Below are 14,381 nucleotides of genomic sequence, written 5' to 3' on the forward strand. Positions count from 1 at the left end.
CTGATCATATTATTATTATCAGCTGAAGAATAAATTGATTTATAAAAAGTTCTTATGGGATTTTAGCTTAGTATTATAATTATAAATTATTATCAATGGTCCAAACTATCAATCGATCAACATGGAAAGCATTGGGGGAGGCCTATGGATGATCCTATGGCTGAAATGATGATGATGATGATAATGATGATGAATGGTCCAAGTGAAGCATGTATTAAATTAGGCAAAGCAACAGTTTTATTCCGAGGCAGGCAGTCGGCACTAATGCCGAATCACTAATAGTCATCAATTAAATACCGTTTGCGAAGTAGGCGCTGCTTAATTGCCTATTTGCTACGCACATGACTACGTGTTACTATGGAAATATTACGAGTAAGGTTGTTCATTTATCCTACTAATATTATAAATGCGAAAGTTTGTATGGATGTTTGTTACTCTTTCACGTAAAAACTACTGTACGGATTTTGATGAAACATTACAGTACTATTGTTTATAATCCAGAATAACATATAGGCTATGATTTATGACGATTTGTGACAAACTAAAAAGTGGGTGAAACCGCGAGCAAAAGCTAGTTGAATAATAAGGCCTCCAAACACTATTGGTAGGTTGAAATTATGACATCATTTATTCTCATTCGTTTCTTCGGTAGTGACATTTTGAACATCCCCACACTTTAATACCTAGCCTTGTCGCACCTGTAACGCCCCTGGGTCTGCGGGTGTCTATGGGCGACGGTAAAATCACTTACCATCAGGTGATCCGTCTGCTCGTTTGCCTCCTGACACATAAAAAAATACTGTCATTCTAAAATATGTACTTTGCTATTTGGAAGCCAACTTGCTTAAATAAACAATTTGATTTGATTCCTTCATTCCAAACACACTGTCATTACTTATTGTGTCCGCTATAAAGCCTCAAGATGCTATTTATTAAAAATTTCTGGCGTTTAGAGTCGCCTTTCGATCTAAATTTTTTTATAACTTGAAAAAATCGAACTGCCTAAGGTGGGAATCGAACCCACGACATCTCAAGATGCTAATTTCAATTCATATAATTCAGTACAATTTTCTGTTGGATACTCGGCTTGTATGATATTAATAATAAATAATCATGTACAGAGAACTGGACAATCTGGACTGTTACTTAGCTTTATTATTAGTCTTTTTTAAGAGGCAACTTGGAATTGTCATTCTCACTAAAATGTCTCTGGGGTGGTGGCGTAGTGAGGCGGGTCGTTACATTCACTCTAATACGGTCGAGTGAAGCGATGGCTGGTTCACTCGTCATGTTTGTGAACAGGCGCTGCTTTCGGGGACTGGTCAATCCAAGTTATTCAAATTTATTAATGCGAGTCATTTCTACTAGTATTTAAGTATCTTAATCTGTAAGTCTAGATAGCACGTTACTACCTTGTTTAATATACCACGCAATTTTGTATACCCATTCTTATAAGATACACCATACAAGAATGCGTGGTAAATTCAGTGAACTGCTCCTAAATCAAATGTACCTACTACTGCTATTTCTATTTATTTACATTAACCGGCAGACAGTGGTGACTGAGTTTGTTGCGGCGCTTCTTCTCAGCAATATCAGCACTTGCCAAATGTTGGTTTCGAAGCGCTGGTAGGGTAAAAAGATTATGAGACATCTAGAGGCTCCTTAAGAGCAAAATATTTGACAATTTGTAAGCACTATTCAATAATCTATTCTTACAAATAAAGAAATTTTGACTTTGAACTTTGACTAGAATAAGGTCATCATAACATTATTTCACCCTCCCCCTAACGTGTTCACTTGTTTCCCGTAACATGTCTGTCTGTATATTTTTACATTATGCTCCATCATACTGACGTAAAGTAAGAACGTGTAGAAGGACCAATTAATAAGACTTGCTTTTTCTTCTAGATTATTTATGTCACAACACTAGTGTTGGATTTGTCTGATATGACTCAATCGTATAAGTAGATGGATTAAGGAAGCACAAAACAAGTTTTCGAAAAAATCGGCTGTATTATAATTCAAATTAACAGGCATATAACATCATCATCATCTAGTTGATCCAGTCTCAATAGCTAAAGACTCTTCAATTTACTTGATGTAGACTTAAAATAAGATCTGGCTACACTCTACACAGTCTACACTATTCTAAAATGTAATGCAATATGCCATCATGGAGTCTTACTGTCATGTGTGTCACCAGTGACTCTAGGAGCTAAAAAATTTAACATGACAGTAAGATTTAGAACGCACTGTTCGAAGAACTTGCTCTTCAGACATTGGAACACTGGCGAAGAGATGAATTAGGACGTATTTTGTTAATGGTTTGTTTATTTAACGCATTTTTCTGGTAACAGTGATAAATAAAAAAGTTATAAAACTCATTTATTTAAGTAGGCTTTAAAAATCACTTTTACACGTCCCAGTATTAACCCTACCACTGCTTCAGGACAAAACAAGAAATGGGCCAGTTCTGAGAAGAAGCAGCGCAAGAACCTCAGTCACTATTGTCAACCTCTTAGAAGTATTAGAATATGTATGAACAAGGTCACTCATTCTGTCCCCACTGTGTCCATCAATCGTGGAGTGTACACACTACGCCTACGGCCCTCATTCAATATCCCCCATATTTTGTATATGGAAATGTATTTTATTTCGTAAGAACAGACCTTTGCCAATATTTCTTTGGTAAGCATTTTGCTTTCAGCATCAAGGAAATAATGTCTTTGCATTTTAGTTGAAGATGAGGTACTCACATAAAAAACGTCTACCTACTTCTGAAATAAGTGATTGTTTTATTCGATTTGTCAAATTTGACAGATGGTTTTTTTGTAGTGGTAGTAAAAGTGGTTAATATTAACACCAACAAGTAAACCAAAATATTCTTGCAAGGAGTGAATTTAGCACAGAGGCTGGGGTCGAAGGGGATGGAATATATCATACTAGCTTTCCGCCCGCGGCTTCACCCGCGTAGAATTTTGTGTCACAGAAAAACTTTATCGCGCGCTTCCCTGTTTCAAAAACCGGGATAAAAACTATCATATATCCTTTCCCGGGACTCTTTTTATCGGGAATTGTATAAAATCTAAGCCAGAAAGTTAGAATGCATTTTAGCTGTTGGTGCAGCTAGTTATAAATTCATCATCATCATCTCAGCCATAGGACGTCCACTGCTGAACATAGGCCTCCCCCAATGCTTTCCACGTTGCCCGGTTTGGTAGCGGCCTGCGTCCAGCGCCTACCTGCTACCTTTACGATGTTATCGGTCCACCTGTGGTGGACGTCTCACGCTGCGTACCTATAAGTTAAATGTGTTGATAAGCTGGAGAACAACTTAATACATCTAGGGAAAACTAAGAATCGCCGACAAAATCAATTAATTCCCTGTAGGTTCATCCTAGTTTCAGCATAGGAATCAGTCTCGGCGATGGACAGTTGATCGTCTCCAGTCACCTAGGCCATTTGTCACGGCGAGCAAGACGTGTTTGTCACTTTTTTCATTCCGAATACTTGGGTAAACATAGCAGTAACATTGAGAGTAAAATGAAGATAGTCTTTTAAACTTGGGAGTTTTATTTAGTGGAGTAGGTAGGCCACTGGGCTTGTAGGCTCACGCCCTTATTCACAAACGATGCTTGCTTAAATGAAGCAGCAAATTTAACGCACAGTGTTGAATAGTGCTCTGTGATTAATTAGGTGTTACCCTGTGAGTCCACGCGCACTGTGAGACCTCATAATTATGTAGTTTGTGAATACGGGCGATAGACTACAATGTTAGACCTACATTACTAGACATAAAAACCGGCCAAGTGCGTGTCGGACTCACGCACAAAGGGTACCATTGATTTATGAATTTTTTATTTTTTTTATTTAAGTTATTTGTATGAAAGATTACGCGGTAATAAGCGGTTTACGATTATTAAAAAAAACTACTATTACGAGGTATTAAAAAAAACTACTTACTAAATCTCGTTCAAAACAATTTTCGTTGGTAGTTTTTATAATAATGTACATCATGTTTTTTTTAGATTTTTCATTTTCTTATTTTAGAAGTTAGAGGGGGGGGGGGGACCAACTTTTTTCCACTTTGGAAGCGTCTGTCACGCAAACTATTCGGTTTAGAAAAAAAGTATTTTAGAAACCTCGATATCATTTTTGAAGACCTATCCATAGATAACCCACACGTATGTGTTTGATAAAAAAAAATTTTGAGTTTCAGTTCTAAGTATGGGGAGCCCCCAATATTTATTATTATTTTTTTATTTTTGCTTCAAAATCTTAATGCGGTTCACAGAATACATCTACTTACCAAGTTTCAACAGTATAGCTCTTGCCTCTTATAGTTTCGGAAAAAAATGGCTGTGACATACGGACGGACAGACGGACGGACGGACGGACAGACGGACGGACGGACGGACAGATAGACAGACAGAAATGACGAATCTATAAGGGTTCCGTTTTTTGTCATTTGGCTACGGAACCCTAAAATGTTAAAGTGTAACAAACTTTGATACTATCAAATTTTGAGCATGGCAATTTTGATCCTGTCATTTCTTCCCGGGAAATAATTACCCTTTTGTTTGTCGAGAAATAAGGGATATAACTAGGTACCGAAAGTAAATGTTCACTTTAAAACTCCGATACCTACTTGCATAAGCCTTTCATCTTTTATTTCATCGATCGACTCTTATTGATACTTCTTCTTACGTTTCCAAACCAATGCACGTAACTGAACAGTCAATTGCTCTGCAATGTACAGTCAAAGTAAACGCCCTGACAGCCTCTTCGTTCTCGATAACGTCGTATAACGCACAGCACATTCGACTATACATTATTGTTGCAAAGTACTCCGTATTACAACGAAGTAAGACGCCATTGTGTGAAGCTTGATGTGCCTACAGTGTATTTCCTTGCTCGTGAGTGTACGTGCTATTGATTGTGAACGAGTCAATCGTATCAGAGGCGATAATTTAACCGTAACATGCCTTTACAATGAAATGTAGAGAGGCTTGATGTATAGAGGGCATGGCTTTGTCGTGAAAATAGCAGTTTAAATGCGTCTTTTGGGAGTTTTATCTATGTAGGTACTCATCAAAAACTAACTTTGAAATTTTGTCTGACATTAAAACTTTATCTCGCGCGTCCCTGTTTCAAAACCAGACAAAATCCTAATCTTAAGTCGTTTCCCTGGGACTCAAACTATCTCTATACCTTTAATCAAAATCAGTTCAGTGGTGAAAACGTGACATATAGAGTTGCTTTCGCATTTATAATATTACAGTACGGGACTATTCCCCACCACTGCAATTCCTATGTAGCCAGGATCTACAGCTTGACCGCGAATAAGTGAAGGTCAAGTTTGTCCCGGGGGAAAGTTAAACTGTCATTGGACCCGCAACGAAATTAATCAGAAGAACCTATGTTCTTTGTGTATGAGGAGTTCGAAATTAAGGTAAATAATATTACAGTAGGGAATAGGTAGGTCATATTTTCGGGTTTCTGTAACGGTATGCCGTTACAGTACAAAATGTGTCTACGTTTTCACAGCCCCTTATAGCTACGAGTACCTGCTTCTTGTGTCAAGAAGGCTCCATTCAAATATGACTTACTTTAATTTGTCTCTTAAAAAACCGCCATGCCCAGAGCATTTTAGTCGTAAAACCTGGATATTTCCATGTTATCGTGCAATCTTGCGTTGGCGCAAATTTTCCTTTATAGCTACTTGTGTGCAGCCCGCGGCCGACGCGAGAATTGTAAACCGCCTTGCAAAGCAGTGGCGGATTTGGGGACGTATTTAAACGTAGTCTTTGGGGTTTAGGTACTTTATTCGTTGTGATAGGTGAACAACAATCAATAAAGGGTCCGTGGCCGAGTCCCCCAGTATTCGACGCACCCGTGGTTGAAGCCCCCGATTTAAATAATTTTAATATCATATTTTTTTCGGCTTTTGCACTAAGTACAGTCAACGAAAACCATGCATGTTTGACGCTATTTAAAATGATGTATTTATTTTTTTGTTAAAAATACTTAAAACTTTTATAATTAAAACTTTTATTTGTAGTTAGTTAAATGTAGAGAGAGTAGAGTTATTTTAAAGACTGATTGTTACAATTATTTTGATTAGGTAAAACGATTTACATGTTATTATAGGTAAATAAAACCTATGATAAAATATGATAGGTTAAAATAAAACCTATTATATTTTTAGGTATCACTATGGTAAAATAATATTAAACATTTATTTGTGCGATCAGTATAAATATTTATTCGTTTATAAATATATTTGTGACTGACTGTACATTTGATTAAAAATTGCTTCTATCTGACCGGGGGCGTCGACCACGGGTGCGTCGAACACAGGGGGACTCGGCCACGGACCCTCAATAAAGCGGCCGCGACGCCAAAAATAGAGTATTATACCAATATTACCAATTGACACGAGTTGCCACTACCAAGTGGACTATAGAAGCATTACGTCACATAGCGTCACTTCATGTAGCGTCGCTTCCATGTGCGCTCACCTAAAGGTGAATATAGACTAGAGATCTTCTATGTAATGTAACATTCTAAAGAGCGGCTCGTTGTTCTGTTACATTGCTCTATATACTTACCTTAAGACAACAGGTTACACTTATGTCGCAGATTACATTTTTAGACTTGACAATATTTCTTAATACATGACACGTTTTGTGATTAATTTTCATTTGTGCTAAACTTTAATCGTCACTAATCCCTCTAACATTGTTTTCAATCCCACCCTGGAAACAAATTTCGAAAGAATTAAATAAGTCCGCGGGACCAGTGCAGATTGCGGTGATCTCGTGTAATTTGCTCCCCGTCCCCGTCCCCGTCCCGCTTGATGGGGACGAGGTTGTCTGTAAACAGCTGCAGGCGGCTTTTGATTTAGTCCAAGGTTCAGGGGATTAAAAGGACCTTGTTTAGGTGGGTCAATGGGGAGAATGAAATGCAAACATCTTATTAGGATAAAATTAATAATATGACTCGGAGGTTGAACTCAAAGGTGACTGACATAGTGATCTATCAACGCACAGCCCAAACCACTGGGCTGGAATTTGGCATGCAGGTAGATGTTATGACGTAGGCATCCGCTAAGAAAGGATTTTACGAAACTCTACCCCAAAGGGGGTAAAACGGGATCCACGCGTACGAAGTCGCGGGCGGTCGCTAGTCCTACTAACTAATCCTTCTAACATTATACTCAACATCAAATAAATCGCACCTTCCGCGACGCGAAGTTTAAAGATTTTCTTCTGACACAATCATAGTGCCCCAACAATATTGGTGTTATTTGAAAGCCCAATAAATAAACTTAAAGAAAAACACATTAATTTTTTTAATAAACAATTAACAGGTACTATAAATGTGACTTGAAAAAAGGCCTCACTTGGGGCTCACCTCTGGGATCAATTAGACCAATTTTTGTGGTTACAAACCCAAATAATGATCATACGTGTCCTTTTTAACAGATGGATAGCGATTAATCCCAATTTAACAGTTTTATAGCCATAAAAGTTGGCTCAAGCGTAACTACCTATTTTTTGAAGAAGTGACTCTGGATCCTTCTAAAAACACATTTTTAGGATAAAAACCTTTCCTTTAATGAAATGAAGCTTAGAACTAGGCTTTCAAATGGAACCAATGTTGGTGGGAAGTGGGGATGCATACGTTTGAGAAGTGCTTGTTGCGGGAGGTGCGATTTATTTGATGCCGAGTGTATTTTTCAATGCTTCCCTGGAAACAAATTTCGAAAGAATTAAATAAGTCCGCGGGACCAGTGCAGATAGCGGTGATCTCGTGTAATTTGCTCCCTGTCCCCGTCCCGTCCCCGTCCCCGTCCCGCTTGATGGGGACGAGATTGTCGTCAGTAAACAGCTGCAGGCGGCTTTTGATTCAGTCCAAGGTTCAGAGATTAAAAGGACCTTGTTTATGTGGGTCAATGGGGATAATGAAACGCAAACATCCTATTAGGACAAATATGATTGGAGATTGAAGCTATGAGTTATTAAATGAGTCCAGACTATCTGTAATGGAACCGTAGGTACCGTTACTTTATCAAAACAACGAAAACTTTAGTAATGAAAATAACTAGACCAGTGTTCCGATTTTTTTTTGTGTTGAAGTTACATCTAGAAAAACGAACCTTTATTACCCTTACTTAATTCCTACAAATAAGATAATCTTATTTTTCCAAGGCACACCATCTAATGACCACGGTAAGTACACCAGTGTGCCGCGGACGCTGCGGTACACCATTTGCGGAACACTGAACTACGGGACTATTCCCACCTCTCGTTCCCACCACTGCAACTCCTGTGTAGCCAGGATCTACAGCTTGACCGCCACAAAAACCCAACCAATGAAGGTCAAATTTGTCCCGGGTGAAAGTTAAACTGTCATTGGACCCGCAACGAAATTAATCAGAAGAACATAGGAGGAGTTCGAAATTAAGGTTCGACTTCCCTCCATTGCAAAGCGGATGACAGGTGACAAACAAAGGTTTGGAACGGTATCCTTCCGTTTGGCCAAATTACTTTTCGCCAAATTTCACTTCGCAAACAACTTATCGCCAAAGTTTCATTTCCCAAATAAACTTTTAGCAACTGTACTTTTCGCAACTAATTCATTTGGTCAAATTAACATTTGGCCAAATTTTACTTGGCAAATGTTTATATAGCAAATGTTTTATTTTGCCAAATATTATATCCCAAATAATTTGCTTGGTCAAATTGACACTTCACATACTTACGAGTACCCACCGTTTGTGAGTAATTTGCTAAACAATAATATGCCAAAAACGACATTTGCGAATTAAAAGTTTGCAATAAGTTGTTTTGCCAAATGAGAATTTGCCAAATGAAAATTTGCGAAACGTTGTTTGCGATGTGATAATTTGGGAAACGTTTTTTGGCCAAACATTAGTAATCCGTTTGGAACACTGTTTTGGAACACTGAACTAGACAATAGCGATATCGCGAATTAAAACCGCACAACGCCATCTCTTATCAAAATTTGTCAACTAAGTTGTATTTACTTTTTACCCGAATGCGCCAGGAGGAGGGTTATGTTTTTGGTGCTTGTCATTCCCTACACTTATTATTTAAGTAGGTACATCATAAAAATAAAACCTTTTTTTTTGTTCCAGTTGCTGTTTCCAGAACATAGGCGTACCACCAACCATTCCAATTTAGGTAAGTTTTCATTAATTCTTTTGTTTTTAGAACTTTCGTAACGTTCCAATTACAAATATTTACAGGAGCGCCATAACTTCAGCTAATGAGGTCATTTGTATTCTAGCGCCACCTATTAATTGGATGTAGCCATTCATTTCGATGACAGCGCTGCGATTGCACCGGAATTATCTAATTAATTTAAACAACATTAAAATGATTCATGTAAACTACGAGTAGCAGATATGGGAATTAATATTAAGGCTGGGTTGCACCATCTTACTTTAACTTTGACAAACGTCGAAAATCTGTCAAACTCCATACAAAGACACCGGTTATCGTCATAGTTACGGTCAAAGTTAGGTGGTGCAACTCAGCCTAATGATAAAATTATAGAATGAAGAAACTTATACGTTACTTTGAATGCTGCAGTCATGATAACTATTTCAAAATGAAACCACGCAAAGTAATTCATGTTTTTATTCAAATTTGAGTAAATTTTGAACATCTTCTGTATGTTGACAGTTTTTTTACAGTAGGCTATTAATTTTTTATCCAAGTATACTGCTAGGTCTCTCCGCGTAGTTTATTATAACTTCACCTGTAATTAAAAATTAGTGTAAATAACTTAATAATTCTAAACATTTCTATTCGAAGTGTGAATTATTATTAAAAAGACTAATTAAATAGATAGGTAGTTGATTTAGTAAATAATAAAATTTGACTTACCAAATTCATCGACTGAAAAAATAAACAATGATTAATCTGGGATATTTAATCACTGGAATATTACCTATTTATTTGCTTTTAATAATTTAAGTTACCAAACAGACTATGTAGATAATTAAAATGGATCTTACCATCAATATCCTTAATATAAACGTTGTGTAGCTTTTCCACATCTGGAACAAAAATATTTTTATAAAACTTCCAAACTAACCCACCCATATAATAAGAATAAGAAAAAATACTGTTCTGTATTTTGCTGGTACTGCCTAAGCCTGGTGGTCTGTGCCCACCACCGACTTTTAGTTGGCCGATAGTAGAGCTCGATTCCAATTTGTACGAAGAATCGGCCGATACCAAATCGGTGTAATGTGCGCAATTTCATACATCTCCATACTGATTAACAGCACGACCCAACTATCAGCCAACCAAAAATCGGTGGTCTGCGCCTAGGCTAAATGTTTCTTGAAATGTTCTTCTTATTCTCAGTCGGTACACTCTTGTCAGAGTGGTCGTGTTTATCATTGTGAATCACGATGAGTGATGTTCCTCGCAATACGGCGCCATTCCTTGCGGACTGCAGCTTTCCGGGCACTTTCGCTAACCGAACATTTAGTTGCGGCCTTGATCTGGTCCGTCCATCTCATTGGTTATCTACCACGTGGTCTGGTGCCCTGGTCTGGTGCTTGAAATGTTAAATCTAGGATATTTAATTAATCAACTAAATATGGAGCTTACATTTTATAACGGGCTTCAAATGCTCGTCCAGTTTGCTCCTTCCGTATTTCTCCACCAGATTCTTGATGAACACCTTCATGTCGTTTATCCATTGAGGCGGGGGCGCGGGTGTAGGTGCTGCAAATATTTACAAATAAACTTACAGAGCAGATAATGTACCATCCTAGACTGCATCCCACTTAACACCAGGTGCGATTGTGGTCAAATACCTGCCTTGTTATGCATAAAAAAAAATTAGGAACTAAATTAACATCAGTCCACAATAAAACCAAATTCTTTAAAAAACTACATTTTCAATGTGTGTCCCAGTAGCTCCTTTGAATTCGCCAAAATTTTTGTCCCAGGCCTGACAAACTGATTAGTTTTTTATTTTGCTTAAAATTATCTTTCTTTAGTTGCTTTGCAATCGATAAATTAATTAGCAAACGACTTTTACTATTACTTTACAATACAAAAACTTAAAGAGTTGCGTTTTAGGCAGTTCTGAATTAATGGTGTCAATATTTACCTAACCTTTATAGTCTTTAGCGTACCTAGGTACCATTCTATAGCGTAGAGTTAAGAGGAATAAATTCTGAATAAAACGGTGCAAAAAGAGGTTGGCTACTATTGGCTATACATGATTTATAACATCTACAGTACTCTATGGGTATTTTTGAGAGAATGATCCAAAGCTTCCCTTTCAAACTTCAAAGCTTTAGGGATAATCGGAAGAGTTATGAGGGGTTTTGTAAAAACATATTTATGGTCTCCAGTTTCTTATAAAGATGATTTAATGTATGGGTTAAGTATAAGTACTTAACATTCTCCTGCTATAAAATGAATGAATGAAAAAAATCACTTACGCCACTGGATTTCTGAAAAAAAAAGTCAAGGTGCGAATACTTAGGTAATTACGATTTCCTAATTTTTAAGTGACCCTATGAAAACAAAATTCCTGTTATGTATGTGTTACCATAGGGTTCACTTAAAAATTAAGGATTGATGGTGAAAACGGGCATAAGAAAATAATCCTATATTATTTCTGTTAACCTTTAACCGACGACGTGCAGTCTCACAGACCGCTCCGGTTTTTGAAATTTCTGGATTGCAATGTTCTACCTACTTACTCCCGTGTCCCGAGCATCTCAGTACCTTCGAGTTTAGTTGCCCAAACGCCATTACAGGTAGTGGTTACATTGATGAGGGCAGTTTCAATAAGATAATTCGATTTAAAGTTCAACAGCGGTCTGTGGGACCGCACGTCGCAGACTACGTGACATTTTTGTACCATACTATAACTTGCGTTTTTGTTTTAGACGACTCATTTTTCGTAAAAATGATGGATCCTGGGCCACCACAACCTAGGAAAAGACATTTCCTAATGATAAATTGATATTAGGACATACAATTTTGTAAAAGATGGTAGTCTGTAAAAAAATACCGCGAAACGGGTGGTAAAGCAAACAGTGACATGTATTCTAGGCTTTGATATGCCAAATCAGCCTGATTTCATTGCACCAACTGCAAAAAAGACGTACATTTTAGTCCACCTACCGAAAATGCTTGACATGCGGTAAAAAAAATGTCCTGATTTTGCCTAATGTTTACCCTTCGTCAAAATTTTTTTTGTGCATGTAATGTGTACGTGTCATTTATTTTTATTTTATTCATTATGTTCACTATATTTAGGAAGGAGTATAGTTTTTATTCTTTTGATTAAAATTTACAAGTTATATAGGTATTATTGAGCTCTAGTGTAATTTCAATGAAATTAAGGGTCAAAAAAGTTTTAGCCACATTTAAATAAATACTATACATTGGTTATTCACAAATTATATGTATGTTTATTTGTAATACTATAATGTTCTCAAAAAATATAAAATCAGTATACTTTTATACAAAAAATGATTACTTTTTGAGTAAACGGTATAGCGGTCCCACAGACCGCACGTCGCAGACGGCGTGACAAAAAATCACGTCGTCGGTTAAAGGTTAAACATATGCGGTACAAAGTTCGCCGGGTCAGCTTTTTTGAATAACTTACGGGGATCGGCCGCACGCATGTACTGCTTGTAGTTTATTCTTGTCGTACCTTATAATAAAAATAAAAACTCAATGAAAATATTGAAAACTATTCAGTCAATTTAGGTAACAAACTCGTGGATATGAACTTACCATCGCGGTTAACTGGGTAGAATACAAAATGTTTAACAAAACATGTTATTAACTTTATCAATTAAACAAAAAAAATAGTGTTTTACCCTCCACGTGTAGAAGAACGTTCTCTCTTTTCTCCGTATCTGAAATAAATAATAACTTAGGTACTATAGAGAGTAAATAGGAAGGACAGAACTTTTTTAGGCCCGGTTGCCCCCAAAGCGGAATGGAGAGGAGATAAATGTTTGAATAACCGATCAGATTTACCTCCTAGTGGTACCTACTATTACACACTTATTCTGTGCTTCTAGCATGAACAACTATCGTCTTCGAATTGTTTGCGTATTCGACAAAATTCGACACTCAACCTTCAAATTAAACGATAACATGACAATCTTGATTCTCAAAATAAGTTTCGTGTAACCATTTCTCATACTAAGTTGCGCTGCAGCGCTGTTGTAGTTTTCGTACTAAATCTTTTGATGGCGATTCGAATACGCAAACGATTCGAACTCTAAAGTTTTTCGTGCTATTCGCTTTGGTGGAAACCGGACCATATCGTTCGAGATTTTTGGAACCTTGCGTGGGAGGACGCCGGGATGCGGGCGGCGCAGGACTTTTCATTGTGGAAATCCTTAGGGGAGGCCCACAGGGAGGCCTTTGTCCAGCAGCAGACGTCATTTGGCTGAAACGAACGAACGAGGTACTAAATTCTACTCAAGTATTTTAGCTATAGTAGTAAACCCACCGTCTACAAGTCGCTTCACGTACGGCTTAGCTCTGTCGTAGCCGTAGTTTTGCACGAGGCCGTATATCCCTGAGCGCAATCCTTGGAGCCAGTCAGCTGCTTCACCTCTTTCTACCTTGGGTGCAGCTGGGAAGAAAGAAACTAGACATTATACAAAATAACGATTATGATGCCTACCTAGATCCAGTCCCGTAATCGCCTCGCTTCTGCGTTTGTAAAGACGACAGCAAGTCAGTGTCAGCGACAAAATGTCTGATGTGCTGTCAACTGAACTTATAGTAACGATTGTAGAAGGTGATCGATCACAATTATTTTTATAATTATTGTGAAAGTAAACTGGACGACATCTCTTGAAGATTATAAAACACTATGGCAGCTTATGTAGCTGTAATAAAAGTTATTTTGCATCAAAACATTATAGTCTGATTTGATGGTGCTCCGGTTTTCATTGCCTGCAGCAATGATCTTATTCCCCTTGATCTGGCACTGATAGCTTACAGAGTAACTAGACAACTTACTTATAATTTCGTCGGTAACTATCAAGTTTCCGTAGTGTAGCGGTTATCACGTGTGCTTCACACGCACAAGGCCCCCGGTTCGATCCCGGGCGGAAACAGTTGCTTTTTTTATATTAAAAAAAGTTGGAAAATTCTTATTGGTGTTTTTTTCCAAGATTCATTTTGTTATCAAGATTTTTTTGCCTATGGGCAACTCTACTCAAGAATGGGTTTAGAATTGATTTGATTCAAAGTATTCAAACGTTTATCAAGACATTAAAAAGTTTTACAATTTTGGGTCTTTCTTGTTATGAAGTTATTCCCTTACTCCATTAACTTGGG

General features: G+C 37.5%; 1 protein-coding gene and 1 non-coding gene across 3 annotated transcripts in view; one reads left to right on the forward strand and one right to left on the reverse strand.

The window, feature by feature from the left end:
• for (cGMP-dependent protein kinase for) overlaps positions 1-14,381 on the reverse strand; it is a 413,902-nt gene that overhangs the window by 325,889 nt on the left and 73,632 nt on the right. The gene's annotated exons all lie outside the window — the stretch shown is intronic.
• On the forward strand, positions 14,086-14,158 carry TRNAV-CAC (transfer RNA valine (anticodon CAC)). The gene has a single exon. It is a non-coding gene; the product is annotated as a tRNA-Val (tRNA).

This window comes from Ostrinia furnacalis, unplaced genomic scaffold, assembly GCF_004193835.3.
Source record: "Ostrinia furnacalis isolate ACB-3 unplaced genomic scaffold, ASM419383v2 OfSCF1131, whole genome shotgun sequence".
Taxonomy (NCBI): domain Eukaryota; kingdom Metazoa; phylum Arthropoda; class Insecta; order Lepidoptera; family Crambidae; genus Ostrinia; species Ostrinia furnacalis.